Raw genomic sequence first — 16169 nt, 5'->3', positions numbered from 1 at the left:
TTAGAACTAATAGTTAATGTCGTTGTATTTGGTTGTACTGCAAATATAATGATAATAACTAACTAACTAACTAACTAACTCTATGGCCTATGGAACCCGGAGGTTCAGTGCCGCGTTCACAAAAGCTCTCCACTGACTTCTATCCTTAGCTAATTGGATCCAGTTTCTACTTTGTATTCCTATCTCTGCGAGATCCATCTTAATATTATCCTCCCATCTGGGCCTAGGTCTTCTTAATGGTCGTTTTCCGATGGGTCTACCGGTCAAGACTTTGAAAGCGTTTCTACTTTCTCCCATTCTAGCTACATGACCTGCCCACCTAAGCCTCCTAGACTTGACGACCCTAACAATGTTGGGTAAACCGTATAAACTATGTAGTTCCTCGTTATGAAGCTTTCGCCATTCCCCATTCTCGTTCCTCTTGGGTCCGAATAATTTTCTCAGGATCCTGTTCTCAAATACTTTCAATCTATAATGATAATAATAATAATAATTGATTATCTAGTTTGTATAAAACTATTATCCGTAGTCTAAATCTAGTTTGTATAAAACTATTGCGATAAAGTGAACTTCATAAATTCTCTGACTGAGCAGTTGGTAGTCTATAGTAATTTAGCATAGTTTTAATTATTGTGTTTTCGTTCCCGTGAACGCAATAGGGTTACGTAACTTCTGGATTATTCGCTTGCCCAACTATTCTGAGGTTTTAATATGTTGCAGCATATCACGAGCTACGGATAATATATAATGTAACATTTGTTGTACATCACATATTATGATACGAGACTATTTTACATAGTATATCTTATCTAATATAAATAAAATAAAGAGTTTGTTTGTGTGTTTGTCTGTCTGTCTGTGTGCGACCTGGGGACCAGACGAATGGACCGAGAGTTCCCAAAATTTGGTCACGGGTACCTTAGTCCAGGCCCCAGATCAAGACAAAGCGTTTTTTTTTAAATTTCGAACCAGGGGGTTCTCGGGGGGGACGTTTACTGGGACCGAACTGGGGACCAGACAAGTTGACCGAGAGTTACCAAATTTTGGTCACGGATACCTTGGTCCAGGTCCCAGTCTAAGGCGAAGCGTTTTTGTCAAAATTGGAACCAGGGGGTCTCAGGGGGGCGTTTAGCGAGACATGTAGTAAAAGTAATCCAAATTGATCGACATTAGTGTCAAATCCATAGTTTTCACGGTCGCTGAGATCAATGGTGACACTTCCATCAGCGATGACTTGCAAATTCAGCTACTACTGTATGCGGGCCGGGTGTCAGCGGGTGAGGAATACCGAGACATGTATAAATAGCCCATATTGATTGATACTAGTGTCAAATCCATAGTTTTCGCGGTCACTGAAATGAATGGTGATACTTCCACAGGTGTTGACTTCCAAATACAGCCCCCATGCGAAGAATGGGTATATTAAGCTAGTATTACAATAAATGGACTGCTTGGATGCCAAGAACTAGTACAGATAAGTACCATTCACTTCTATGAATAGGTATTTTTTAAAAAATTTTTTGTAAACACTAAGTTATAAAAACAATGAACTACATACAGTAGTTATGGTTTTGATTCCCAACATAAAAGAAATATGGATTGTTCATGAGATATTGAACTTCAACTTTCACTCCTGGAAAATTTCAATTTTGGAGTTAGGCCACTTGGCATCAAAGCAGTTCACTGTAAGATAAATTCATTCCGCACATTAGTAACATAGTTGTTCAGGGGCCTTCGATTTTAATCCTCTCAAATGAAAGCTGAACGATTGCTTGATACATGCTGACTATATAGGAGAAATAGTGTATTAAGTTTTCGAGCTTTGGTGCGTATCCGTATTTACACTCTGATATAACTTTAAGTTCACACTCAAATCGAGCTAATTGTTTAATGCATTTCGAAAGCTTTTGTTTTTATGCAGCTCATTAAGGAAAATCTATTTCATAATCGTAACATTTATGTACTAAGAAACTATGAACGTAAAGTGGACTCGACCTAGCCCCGTGGCCGCTGTGACTCAGTGGCACAGCTCTCACCCTTGATGTGTGAGGACTCTGATTCTGTGTGTGTGTGTGTGTGTGAACTCCGCGGCTAGTGTACGCGTCTTTGCCGTGGAAGACTCTGGTTCAATTCCCGGCGCGAGCTCATGTAGTTCGGATTCCACGTTAATCAGTAGGTCTACATTTCATATATCCTCGCTGCTGAAAAAGACGGTAAAGTCAAAATCAACTCAACAATATATATGTGTGTGTGCTTATGTGAATTTCCTCGTGGCTGTATGGTTAACACATACGCCTTGATCGCGGGAGACTCTGGTTCGATTTACGGTGGAAGCTCATGAAATTGTTACCGGTATCCCACTTTAAACTGTAGATCCATGCCTCATATAACCATAGATATAATATATATGCCTTTGATACACTTATTTTCCGACTTGGAAGCCTTCGAAAATTTCCGGACACAGAGTCCCGTAGACCGAAAATGAGAAACATGGGTACAGAGTAAAACAGCCATAGAAATTTAAGCTTTTTAGGCTAACTTAATCCTTACATATAATGCAACTAGCTTGGCCAAGTTATAATGGAGGAAATGCTATCATTGCAACACTCTGAGAATAGAAAATGTTCGTCAGGTTTTACTTACCTGCAGAATGAAAACCCTACTAAAACTATATATATATATATATATATATATATATATATATATATATATATATATATATATATATATATATAAAACTATTTTGTGTAATGTAACAAACAGTGGCGGATAGTATTCATGTTTCCTTTCAGAGGTCCTTACGAGGGTTCGCTTCCATCTTCCTCTCCCCAAGAACTAAAATAAATTAAAAAATTGCTATTACTTGTTAATCTTGTACAAAGGACGCAATTAAAGTCCCAGTGTAACACCCCTTCATATTTAGATTTTTCCCCTGGAAGAAAACCAGTTATTATTGTTTCTTGATTTCTCAGTCTCACCTACATAAACATACGAATAGAACTACAGGATAGGACATGTTTAGATTGCTTGCACGTGACATCTAACTATATTTCTCATCAAATGTGTCACAGATGAAAATTTCCGTTTGTACTGCCTCTATTTTCTGGTACATATGTTATGCTGCTAAAATTCGTTAGGAAACAAGTACAGACTGCGCCTGTGTGCCTGACAAATCGTAAATGTACTGGATAATTATTTCTTCACTTTCTTCCAGAAAAAAAAGTAACCCATCTCATGTAGGCTAACAAAAGAAGGTAGCGGACCAAAGATAGCCGTTGTTTACCTAAGGTCGTTACACAGCAGGGGTTTCATTCAGTCAGAGGGAAAAGAAAAAAATAATTTAAGGTTTCTACATTTGTTTTGAACTGCAATATACTTCTTCCTTTTATTTTAAGAACCATTTCCTTCTCATTTGTCTGCATCAGAAAAAAATGCAAAAAAATCACTAGAATGTGCCTATTTACCCAAAGTACGTACTAGATCACTAGTTCAATAGTAAAATCACTAAATCTCGTACGAAATCATAAATGTGGCATCCCTGGGTTGGAGCGAAAGTAATGGTTGGAGTAAAAACTAGTCCGTATTTCTACTGCGTTCTGTTGTTGAATTCACAGAAATGTTCAAAAATAAATTCAAGAAGTAAAACACGATCCTACAAAAGACTGTTTACTTGCTCACTGGTTTTCGTATTGTGAACTGAAACTCAAGTGCGCAGTCATGTTGAATACTTCTGTCCCTTTCTACTTTACAACTTGAGGTGGGATGAGGGTCAGGATAGATCTAGTGATATACCGCTAAAGGAAGTGCTTCAGTACAGAGTCGGAAGCGGTATGTATTGTTTATACTACTTACAACGTTACCCCCCACATAAAATATAAATTCAACCTTTCTCCCTTCCCTTTTTCGAATACAATGAACCGACTCTTTTGCTGAAGAAAGATGCTAAAAGAAAATTGAAACATCTGTGTCTAAACTTTCTTTGAAGCGCAGTCTTTTGTATTTGTAAGGTTTTGCGAGTGTTTTCGAGATAGCCAAATCTTTTACCATGGACTCCTGCTGCGAACTTACCGTGAGTAAACACCCGATCTCGCTGTGCTCAATTTCTCTAGCACACGTGAAATGGGTTTGTTGTTTCCAAAACAAATAGGAAGTTACCTTGTGCTTTTGCATTTCTGCACGCACACAGGTACCATTGTTGTTTTAATGATCAGAAGAATATCAAAACCATCCGATATATATGATACGAAACAGCTAACAGAGGGAGGCAAAGATAAAAGTAGGCCTATACCAAGTTTTCCGCGTGGTACCATTACGGAGAATAAATATTTGATAAAGTCACGTAGATGCGCTTAAACATATTCCATCTGTCCTTATAACTTTTCTGGTCTCATCAATTTCTCAGGAGAATACGTACTACATATGTCCAAATTCCATATATACTCTTTCTAAACTAATGAGTAAACTCATTAAGAACACCAACTGATATCAATAAACAGGAAAGAAAACAATACTTTATATTTCTATCATTTGGTACACATCTCTAGGAAGCACAGCTTGTTTCTTTTCGAAATAGCTCCTTCGTGTCACAGGTTTGGTTAGTTTTGTTTGTGTTAGGATAAAGAGAGAAATGCAACATTTGCTTCGCGGTGAAGTTATATATATTATTAAGATAAGCGGTGATAAGCGAGGTTTAACAAAGAGTGCCTTTCGGATGCACAATTTAACGGGTAGTTGCAGTCCGTGTTGAGAATCGAACCAAAGCTATGTAAGACATGTTATGGCAAATCCAAAAGGTGTGTTGTATCGGTGCAGTACCAGTTTTTCACGTTTTTCAAAATGTTCCAAAACCCAAAGAATAATCTTTAATTTCTGATATTTTAGTCGTCACAAATTACAATTTTATAATGTAGTCAATGTTTATAATTACTGGGCAGTTGGGCGTTTAAACTAATGATATCATAATAAAGTCAAAACCATAATTTTGAGTTGAATTGATTCTGAGTTTAACGTCTCGTTCAGCAGCGAGGCTATGTGAGACGTGGACCTACTGATTAACGTGGAATCCGAACCACATGAACTCCCACCAGGAATCAAGCCCAGGTTTCCCACGCCAAAGGCAAGTATGCTAACCGTTAGCCACGAAGGAGCTCCACCATAATTTTAGTGGGCGTTAAGAAATATCTCGCCAGTGCTTTTAGAATAAATAAAATTTTATAAGTATTAAAGAATAGTGGTAAAAGATTTTATAATAGGTCTTTTATTTATGAGATATGAGTATTTTCAAACAAAACAACTAAAGAATAGGTTGACGGAACCACAAAAGACTTTCTTATAAATACATACGCACCTTACTCACCTTTTATAATTACCATGCTGTTCTCCATAAAAACAGAAATTCTCTTTTAGTGATACTTTACACAAGATCATGAAGTGGGTTCAAATTTAATTAAAGGCAAAATACAATACAATAATCCACAAATATTGCCTCAAGTGAGTTTAAAGATTTCTAAACACTAGTGCGAAACCGGACTCTGACGTTGCGATCGATTTACAGGTCTTGAGACGAAAGTAAGAAGGGACTTACGCACACAGTAAGTAAAAACAATTAATATGCCTGTAACTTTCCCCCAGATGGGTGTATCTTAAAACTAACCTCACCATTATTTTTCTAATTAAATTCTAGCCCGAAATCATGTATCATATTACCCTATTCCCATTTTGAAAACGTGTGCGTGGGTTTTCTCGGGGTTCTCCCGTTTCCTCCCACTTTCTTCATTCCACCATTTCATTCATCACTCATCATCACCGTCTCCTTTAGCCTAACCGGCATAACCGTGGGACGTAAAACTCAAAGATTTCATTTCATTTCATTTTTCATTTTGAAAACTTGACCTTAATTCAAAAGCACATCGCCCCCCTTCCCGGAATTTACGGGAATTAGGTGACCTGAGTGAGCACATGTGGTGCCAGCTCTCTCCAGCGACCTATCAAGGATCATTGCGTGTATGCCAAGACGTGTCGCCGTTTTTATCCATGCAAAAAGTCGACATACTGACAATTAGGTAGGTAGTCATGATTGTCTGGCTGATGTGTGCGTATATTTTAACTCGTACATTTTGTCTCGACTCGAATTCGAGTCGAGTCGAGACAGAGACTGTCGAGTCGAGACACGAGTCGAGACAGAAACATATTTTCGAGTCGAGACACGAGTCGAGACAACATTTTCTCGAGACGAGTCGAGACAGGCTTAAATCTCGACTCGACTCGACTCGAATGCATCCCTAATAGTGATCAATATTGAAATCGAAAGTTGTACAAATTTTTACCTCTTCCTGTTTCACTAAAAGAATAGAAGCTGAGGTGAAATGTATTCCTTAGATCCAGAATCCATATCTGAAATCGAATTGTCCTTTTCTTTTACTGTTTTCGTTCTATGTGAATCAGTATTGAAAACGGAGGGGCTAGTAGATTTAAACCATTTCCGGTTACATACGGAAAGAAGTTGGAAAAGCATAGCTGTACTGAATGCATATCATAAAACTACTTTTCGTTGTCTATTAGATCTACCATTTTAACAAGGTTGTGTGTTGAAACCGGAAATCGTAGTTTTACACCACTTCCGGTTTCAATAGAGGGATAAAATGACACTTACTCTTAGAAGTCTAAACGTATATCAAAAAACCCTATCTCGCTAACTCTTTTTCGCTCTATGGAAATCACTATTGAACCCGGAAGTGGTAGTAATTAGTGAAAAATACGTAGAGATAGAACTTATCCTTAAGGTACTAAATCCATACAAGGCAACCGCTTCTCGCTATTTATCATTGTTTTTGGTCTGTGATGATCAGTATTGAAACCAAAAATGCTAGTACATTTCTGTCTGTTTCTTCTTTTAAGCAGAGACATGAAAGTGGGAATGGAATCTATTCTTGGGACTCTGAAACGTTTCCAGAAAATTGTTTCTCGCTATCTATTACACTTATTGCTGTATAAAGATCAACGTTGGAACCGGAACTGGTTGATTTCTACCACTTCCGGTTTGAATAGAGCGTCATTGGAAGAAATTAAACTTATTCTCTGAACGCTGACTTCATACCACAAAATCGCTTCTCTCTCTCACTTACTGATCTTGGTTTGATATCGGTGGACGGACGGACGGAATAGCCGTTCTAAAATACTTCCTATACTTATACATAGGAAGTGTGAGTTATTGATATGATTTGGTCATACCCTTCTAGGAAGAGCCATATATATGGCTTATGGAACCCGGGGGTTCAATGCCGCGTTCACAAAAGCTCTCCACTGACTTCCATCCTTAGCTAACTGGATAAAGTTTCTACTTTGGATTCCTATTTCTGCGAAATCCATCTTAATATTGTCCTCCCACCTGCGCCTAGGACTTCCTAATGGTCGTTTTCCGATTGATCTTCCAGTCAAGACTTTAAAAGCGTTTCTACTTTCTTCCATCCTGGCTATATGTCCTGCCCACCTAAGCCTCCTAGACTTGATGACCCTAACAATGTTTGGTAGACCGTATAAATTATGTAGTTCCTCGTTATGAAGTTTCCGCCATTCCCCATTCACGTTCATCTTGGGTCAGAATATTCGGCTCAGGATCTAGTTCTCAAATACTTTCAGTCTATGTTCTTTTCTCAGAGTAAGCGACCATGTTAAGCAACCATAGAAAACAACAGGTATGATTATTGTTTTGTATATTTTAAACTTCAAATTCGTCGACAGAATTCGCGACGACAAGAGATTTTGAACTGAATAATAACACGAATTCCCTGCTTTTAATCGATATTTAATTTCTTCGTAAATATGATTTTCGTCTGTTATTATTGATCCTAGATATCTGAAAGTATCCACTTTATCAAAAGTATTATTTAATATTTTAACTCATCCATAATTTGCAGTATTACGGTTCCGACGCACTTCCATGTATTTAGTTTTTTTTCTGCATTTACTTCTAAACCCATGTCCCTGCAAGCGTTTAATAAGATCTCTGCATTTCTTTCTATTGTTCTCCTGTCATCCACTATTAAATTTACATCATCGGTATATACCATAACCTGGTGAATACCGTTCAATTCTAGGCCCTGGTTGCTATCTTTGATTTTACTTATAGTGTATTCCAGAACAAAGTTAAATAATAATGACGACAACGCATCTCCTTGTTTCGGGCCGTTTTCGATATGAAAGCTCGTGGACAAAAAATTTCCTACCCGGACTTTACTTTGGGATTCATTTAAACATATCTTAATTAATCTAATTAGATTTTCGGTATTCCAAGTTCTGTAAGAACGTTGTATAATGTTTCTCCTAACCGAGTTGTATGCCTTTCTAAAATCAATAAATAATTGATGTACCAGGGTATTGTATGCCCACTTCTTTTCGAGTTTTTGTCGAGTGGTAAATATTTGGTCGATAGTTGATCGATTTCGTCTAAATACGCACTGATAATCTCCAATAATTTCTTCTTAATCGAATAAGCACACCTTTAGTCTTGACTAAATTTTGTAGTTTAGGCCTTCTTAGTGCCGATTGAAATACTTTCCCCTGCAGATCTTTTGTTCCCTAGTTTAAGCCATCACTATTGGAAATTGGGCATAGGCAAATTTTAGCAAAAGATTTAGATCAAAAAATAAAAAAATAAAAAATTGAAATACAAAGGAAGGATCTTCATAACTGTTAATTTAAGATTAAACACTAATCTTTTAGCGTCCTTATTGTAAAATGAAAATGTCATATTCTGTGAATAACGTTAATTGCTAATAGTAATACTTACCGCTCAGCTACGTGAACCAAATTCAATAAATGGTACTAGCGTGCAGACAAGTTGGAAATTTAACACTGTTGTAGTAGCGGTTTGATTGTAACTTTTGAAAAACTAAGTTGGATTGATTCAAGTTATTTATTTCGAAATATGACAAGATTATAATCATATCTAGCCTTCGCCACTAATATTTGTGTTCTTCTACAGTAATATATGTGACGTATTAATTGCAATGTAAACTGCATTGTTCCAGTTTATTATATTTGAAAACGAATAATTTTGATGTTGATCATAAACATACTCTGCTGTTTATTATTAAAATAATGGCTATAATCATACCTAAGTTTGGGAGAGTTTGTTTTGGGGTACGTTTTGTTTACTTTGAAGAAAAAATTAAACGTAAACAATTATAATTTTAATTAGGGACGACTCTAAAGTAGTTGTGTTAAAGATTTGCTAAATTCATGGAATTTAGGACGATTTTTTTTTACACAACTCCAAAGCGAAAATTATTAGGCTAGTAGTCCAATTCAACTACAAAGCTCGAACGAAGATATTTCTGATTTTCTTTTTTGTGGACATTTTGTCTTATTTTCGTGATTAAAATTTTCTTTCAAACGTTGTAGGCGTAACAAGAATTTTGAAGCACTCTTCAGATAATTATAATTAAGCAATACATTTTACTTAAAAACGGGAAACATCTCAGTGAATCAGTCAATTTCCTAATAATAAACACTCAATACTAAATAGATGACGCTACCTTCGTTATCTGTTGTGACGATGCTAACAGATGTCGCTACCTGCCTTATTGCTTTAAATCAACACAATATTGGATAAAAGAAGTCCTCGAATAATTTTACGGTATGGTATAGATTTCGGGGTGGTTGGTGAGGATTTTTCTTTTTTTTTATGTTAAATGTAAAGATTTAGAGATTTTACAGTCGGCGAGAACTATCTTGGCAGTGACGTCAACGCTCTCAGTTGCAAGGCTACCAACTTACGCTATTCACAAATAGTGCTTAGATGGTACCAAATTTCACAGAAGTAAATCCCCACGCTGAGCGGGTTTGCATATCCAGGCTCCTAACTATGAAAATATTTACGATCACTCCAACCCCAATCATTTCACAGATTCAACCTGTTGTATAAAAGTTATTAGGACATAAAATTGAATGTAATTTATACGAAAAACCCTTTTATGCATTGCAAGATCTGTAACGTCCAAATATTCACCACAAACTTATAGTTGTATCGACATAAACAAAACAAAAAAGTGTGGAGCAGGAAACCACTTTACAACACAAAAGTCAAAAGAGGTCACTGAAGACATACGAACTGGTCGAGCGGTTTGGGTGACTAGTCTGTCAATCAGAAGTTTATGTGTTCAAACCCTGTAGAAAATATTCGTTTTTTTTAAAAAAAAAAGTGTGTTCCTATTTTCATCAGAGGACTGAGAACATTTCTTTGAATAAATCTTTGGAAACTACTTTTCTCTCAAATTCGATTAGAAGCGAACATTATATGAATTGCAAATCTAACATCCACAGCTGAGAACAAAATATTAAGTATGTTCAATATGTCATTATTATCATTTGATTTGTAATTAAAAAGTAATTATAAGCATTGACGATTTCAGAAGATTCTCCCCGATAATGGTCAAGATATGAATGAGAAAAAACTGATAAAACATTATTAGTCTACTTTGAGCATGATCGAAAATAACATATGGCCACGAAGGGGAAATTTATGTCGACAGGGTCTCAAATTCTCCGACGGGTCATGACCTGAAATTATCATTGTTTGAAAGGTTTCCTTAACAAATAGAATATTATATTTATTTCTCCTTCTACGTTTTGAAATGGAAAAATCATAATTTTAAATAGAATTATAATACGATAAGCATAAAGATTTATACAACTAATGAAGTAAATATCCTTGTGTAAGTTATCGATTTCTATTCGGATTAAAACTCGAATATTCGTTTGCATCACACTTTAAAGTAGATCCTCTCTATATATAGTTCCTACTGGAAAGCATGTTTAACTCCAATTACTTAATCAATATTTTTAATAATATATTTTTATTGTAATACTCTTACTATTCAATGTTGTATGCACTTAATTTCCCAAAGCAAAACCTCACAAATGTATAATTGACTAGTAAATATTATCAAATAAATTATCATTTAGTTTACGTAAACATTGCATCGCCTGATTTGAAACTTCGTATTTTAAATAATAATAATAATAATAATAATAATAATAATAATAATAATAATAATAATAATAATAATAATAATAATAGTAATAATAATAATAATAATAATAATAATAATAATAATAATAATAATAATAATAATAGTAGTAGTAGTAGTAGTAGTAGTAATAAAATCATAGCCATATCTTTATCAGAATTTCAGGCTTAGTCAATAAATGAATTCAACATAGTCTCTATTCGAAGCTCTATTTAATCGAATCAGATAGAAATACGAAGAGGAACTTCGAGAACAGATAAAAGAAAAATGTTACTTTGGTGGGTTTGGATGTAACTTTTAAGAGTTAGTTTTTTTTTTTTTTTGCAAATTGCAGACAAATGCCTTGGACACTTTTTTCTTTTCTTTAAGTTAACTGATTCACCGAACGTATCTGACATATGAGTAACTTGTCTCTATATTCTACTCGGTTATACACGTTTTACAATCTTTTCCATTAACCTTGAACGACAAGAACACGAACACAAAAACATCCACATAGGTATGACAGTTAAAACTCCTAACCTCCCCAACGGGGAATCGAACCCGGAACCACATACACCTGAGGCACACGTGCTAGCCACTAGACCAGCGGGAAGAGCCAATGAAATGTATTTTGTAGTGTCTGAAGTTTATAGCTATTTCACCCTGTTGTAGTATGTTTATTGATTTTTTAATGTTTACCGTATTCGTTACTTTGAGGAATGATATATATTATTGATATAGGTTTTATTACATATTCGGCCATAAATATTATATAAATTATCAGAATTATTCATGATCTTCCATGGAAATTCACTGGTGCATGCGCAGTAGACAGACAGTGTAATTGGAAGATGAGTTCAACAGAGATTATAGGGCTATATCCCGCCGATTATATTTTATTTAATAACTATTTAGAAGAGATAACGAAAACGAGTCTACATAATGAAGATGGAATTTCCGTAGAAGATAGAATGGTGAGGTGTATACGGTTTGGGGTTGATATGGTTGTTGTTGTAGAATCTAAAAAGAAAATTAATAAGATGTAGAAAACTTGAGAAAGGCTTGTGAAGAATATGGGATGAAAATAAATGTTAGAAAGACAAAATCCATGGTGATTGAAACGAAGCGATCGGTGTGAAATATAGAAGTAGGAGCGGGAAAAAACAACAAGTGATTAGTTTTCGATATCTGAGTACTATTACTAGTGATGATTTGACATGCGAACGTGAAATAAAAGCAAGGATAGAAATGGCGAAAAGAGCCTTTAGGATGGAGGAAATAGTATTTTGAGGGGTATGGTGGCAGGGAAGAGAGGGAGAGGACGAATTAGACTATATAGAAACAGAATTAGGCTATTGGCGATATCAAAACAGAAAAATCGTATGTGAAGATGGAGAGGTTAACAGAAGATCGTGGAGCATGGCAGCTTCTCAGCTGCGGTAAGTGACCCGCTGGTAATGGCGGAATACTTCTGATATAATGATACTGATGATGCACAGTAGGAACAGAAATATCCACTTCACTGTCATTGCTAATACGAATCACAATGCAAATTTCTACAGGTTGTCAAAATACCTCGCTCTAAAAGCTGTAGAAAACTATCTGTTACTATGCGAGGGAAAATCATAGGTCGAGCAACAATTAGACAAATTGCCATTCAGATAGCTAGGGGTATGAGCTGTGACGAGAAAACAGTGAAGAAATTGATTTAGCGGTATGAAGAAGGTAGTGAATATTTCACATCTTGGCCAAGAAGTAGGAGACCAATAATAATAATAATAATAATAATAATAATAATAATAATAATAATAATAATAATAATAATAATAATAATAATAATAATAATAATCATCATCATCATCATCATCATCATCCCAGGAATTTATATTTATTTCCAGCAAAACTTTTGCATACCCTCCTAGTGCAATATGATGTTTTTGTAAAACGGCAATTATAAAATTGTCAAGCTGAATTTGAAAGTCATAATAAGTAGTGCTTTATTTACTTATTGCACAATTCTTTTATGCCAGTAGCTTTCGCCACCTTACTCGCTCTTCATGCTTACTCAGGAGGAAGCTGCAGGTCCCTAGGTTGGGAACTACTGCTTTCCACCAAGGAATTCAGACAGCCTGTTAGAAATTTGCGTTCTGACCAACATCAGAAAATTGTGTTCTTCTGTTTCTACTGCGCATGCACCAGTGAATTTCCATGGAAGATCATGAATAATTCTGATAATTTATATAATATTTATGGCCGAATATGTAATAAAACCTATATCAATAATATATATCATTCCTCAAAGTAACGAATACGGTAAACATTAAAAAATCAATAGACATACTACAACAGGGTGAAATAGCTATAAACTTCAGACACTACAAAATACATTTTACTTGTTCTTCCCGCTGGTCTAGTGGCTAGCACGTGTGCCTCAGGTGTATGTGGTTCCGGGTTCGATTCCCCGTGGGGGAAGTTAGGAATTTTAACTGTCATACCTACGTGGATGTTTTTGTGTTCGTGTTCTTGTCGTTCAAGGTTAATGGAAAAGATTGTAAAACGTGTATAACCGAGTAGAAAATAGAGACAAGTTACTCATATGTCAGATACGTTCGGTGAATCAGTTAACTTAAAGAAAAGAAAATAGTGTCCAAGGCATTTGTCTGTAATTGTAAAAAAAAAAAAAAAAAAAAAAAAAAAACCCTCTTAAAAGTTACTTTCAAACCCACCAAAGTAACATTTTTTTTACCTGTTCTCGAAGTTCCTCTTCGTATTTCTATCTGATTCGATTAAATAGAGCTTCGAATAGAGACTATGTTGAATTCATTTATTGACTAAGCCTGAAATTCTGATAAAGATATGGCTATGATTTTACTACTACTACTACTATTATTATTATTATTATTATTATTATTATTATTATTATTATTATTATTATTATTATTATTATTATTATTATTATTATTATTATTTAAAATACGAAGTTTCAAATCAGGCGATGCAATGTTTACGTAAACTAAATGATAATTTATTTGATAATATTTACTAGTCAATTATACATTTATGAGGTTTTGCTTTGGGAAATTAAGTGCATACAACATTGAATAGTAAGAGTATTACAATAAAAATATATTATTAAAAATATTGATTAAGTAATTGGAGTTAAACATGCTTTCCAGTAGGAACTATATATAGAGAGGATTTACTTTAAAATGTGATGCAAACGAATATTCGAGTTTTAATCCGAATAGAAATCGATAACTTACACAAGGATATTTACTTCATTAGTTGTATAAATCTTTATGCTTATCGTATTATAATTCTATTTAAAATTATGATTTTTCCATTTCAAAACGTAGAAGGAGAAATAAATATAATATTCTATTTGTTAAGGATACCTTTCAAACAGTGAAGATTTCAGGGCATGACCTGTCGGAGAATTTGAGATCCTGTCGACATAAATTTCCCCTTCGTGGCCATAAGTTATCTTCGATCATGCTCAAATGGACTAATAATGTTTTATCAGTTTTTTCTCATTCATATCTTGACCATTACCGGGGAAGAATCTTCTGAAATTGTCAATGCTTATAATTAGTTTTTCACTACAAATCAAAGGATTATAATGACATATTGAACATACTTAATATTTTGTTCTCAGCTGTGGATGTTAGATTTGCAATTCATATAATGTTCGCTTCTAATCGAATTTGAGAGAAAAGTAGTTTCCAAAGATTTATTCAAAGAAATGTTCTCAGTCCTCTGATGAAAATAGGAACACACTTTTAAGAAAAAAAAAAAACAAAACGAATATTTTCTACAGGGTTTGAACACATAAACTTCTGATTGACAGACTAGTCACCCAAACCGCTCGACCAGTTCGTATGCCTTCAATAGCCTCTTTTGACTTTTGTGTAAAGTGGTTTCCTGCTCCACACTTTTTTTTATTTTGTTTGTTTGTTTATGTCGATACAACTATAAGTTTGTGGTGAATATTTGGACGTTACAGGTCTTGCAATGCATAAAAGGGTTTTTCGTATAAATTACATTCAATTTTATGTCCTAATAACTTATATACAACAGGTTGAATCTGTGAAATGATTGGGGTTGGAGTGATCGTAAATATTTTCATAGTTAGGAGCCTGGATATGCAAACCCGCTTAGCGTGGGGATTTACTTATGTGAAATTTGGTACACTGAACGCTTCGCACGCCACGTCGTAACTACAGTTTAAAATAATGCTGGTAGCGAACTAGAGAGAATTTAGATAACAATGTATTTGAATAATGCAAGCATATATATGTGCATTGTTACGACAAAGAAAGAAAAAAATAAGATTAGATCCTATATTTATGTCGTCAAACGACAATATCTTTCCTTTTAAAAAGCAGTTTTCCATTTCCAATAGATTTGTTTTTTAAAACCTAAATCCCAACATGCGCAGTATTTGTTGTAATGCCCACTCAAAACCTTTGAAGTCAATGCTTTTCTTAAGTTCGTACAATAATTTATTTAAGGTGGCGACAATGTCTTCAGCATAGAGATTGTGAATTGTTCTACGAGCTACTACTTCATCGAAAGAATCTATATTTATTTGTCTTTTCTGTATATTTGGCCTTGCTTTACAGGGTGTTACGACGGGTTGTCCAGACTTTACTCCTCTTTCACAATTCGCCACACGGATCTCTCACTGACACATGTTGCTCGAGAGGTTTCATGAACACTGTCAGATTTATTATCGTTTGCTGCAAGAAAAGTTGTAAACATTAGAAACAATGTCTCCTGCATCACAATGCAACGGCTTGCCTTTCTTTAAGGTACTATCAGCCATTCTTATACACTAAATTTCGAGAACGAGAATAAAACAAAGGATTGGCAACTTTCACCAGTCAGCATAGACTGTACAGCCCTACACAAAGAAAACACGCGCTTTTCAGTTCATTTCATTTGTTTTTTTTTTTTTTTAATTTGTTTGTGTGTTTTTCCTGGAATGCTGTTCTTATGTCCTATTGGTAAATGTTATACTTTTCGAAGCTACATTCACTAACCCCCTTCTGTTTCCGCGACCAGGAAACACATTAATATATCATCCTCTAACTCAAGAACCGTGATAGGTAAAGACATGGGAGTTTCTTTAAAATAAACTTTGGACTCCCCTTCCCA

At 34.9% G+C, this 16169-nt stretch overlaps 1 protein-coding gene across 2 annotated transcripts in view; it reads left to right on the top strand.

Annotated features, from left to right (window-relative positions):
• Positions 1-16169, top strand: part of LOC145662027 (putative peptidoglycan muropeptide transporter SLC46) — a 44076-nt gene that overhangs the window by 4240 nt on the left and 23667 nt on the right. The window lies entirely within an intron of this gene.

The sequence above is a fragment of the Thermobia domestica genome, chromosome 10 (assembly GCF_964235325.1).
Source record: "Thermobia domestica chromosome 10, izTheDome1.hap1.1, whole genome shotgun sequence".
Classification (NCBI taxonomy): Eukaryota; Metazoa; Arthropoda; class Insecta; order Zygentoma; family Lepismatidae; genus Thermobia; species Thermobia domestica.
This window is presented reverse-complemented; position numbering and strand designations above follow the sequence as displayed.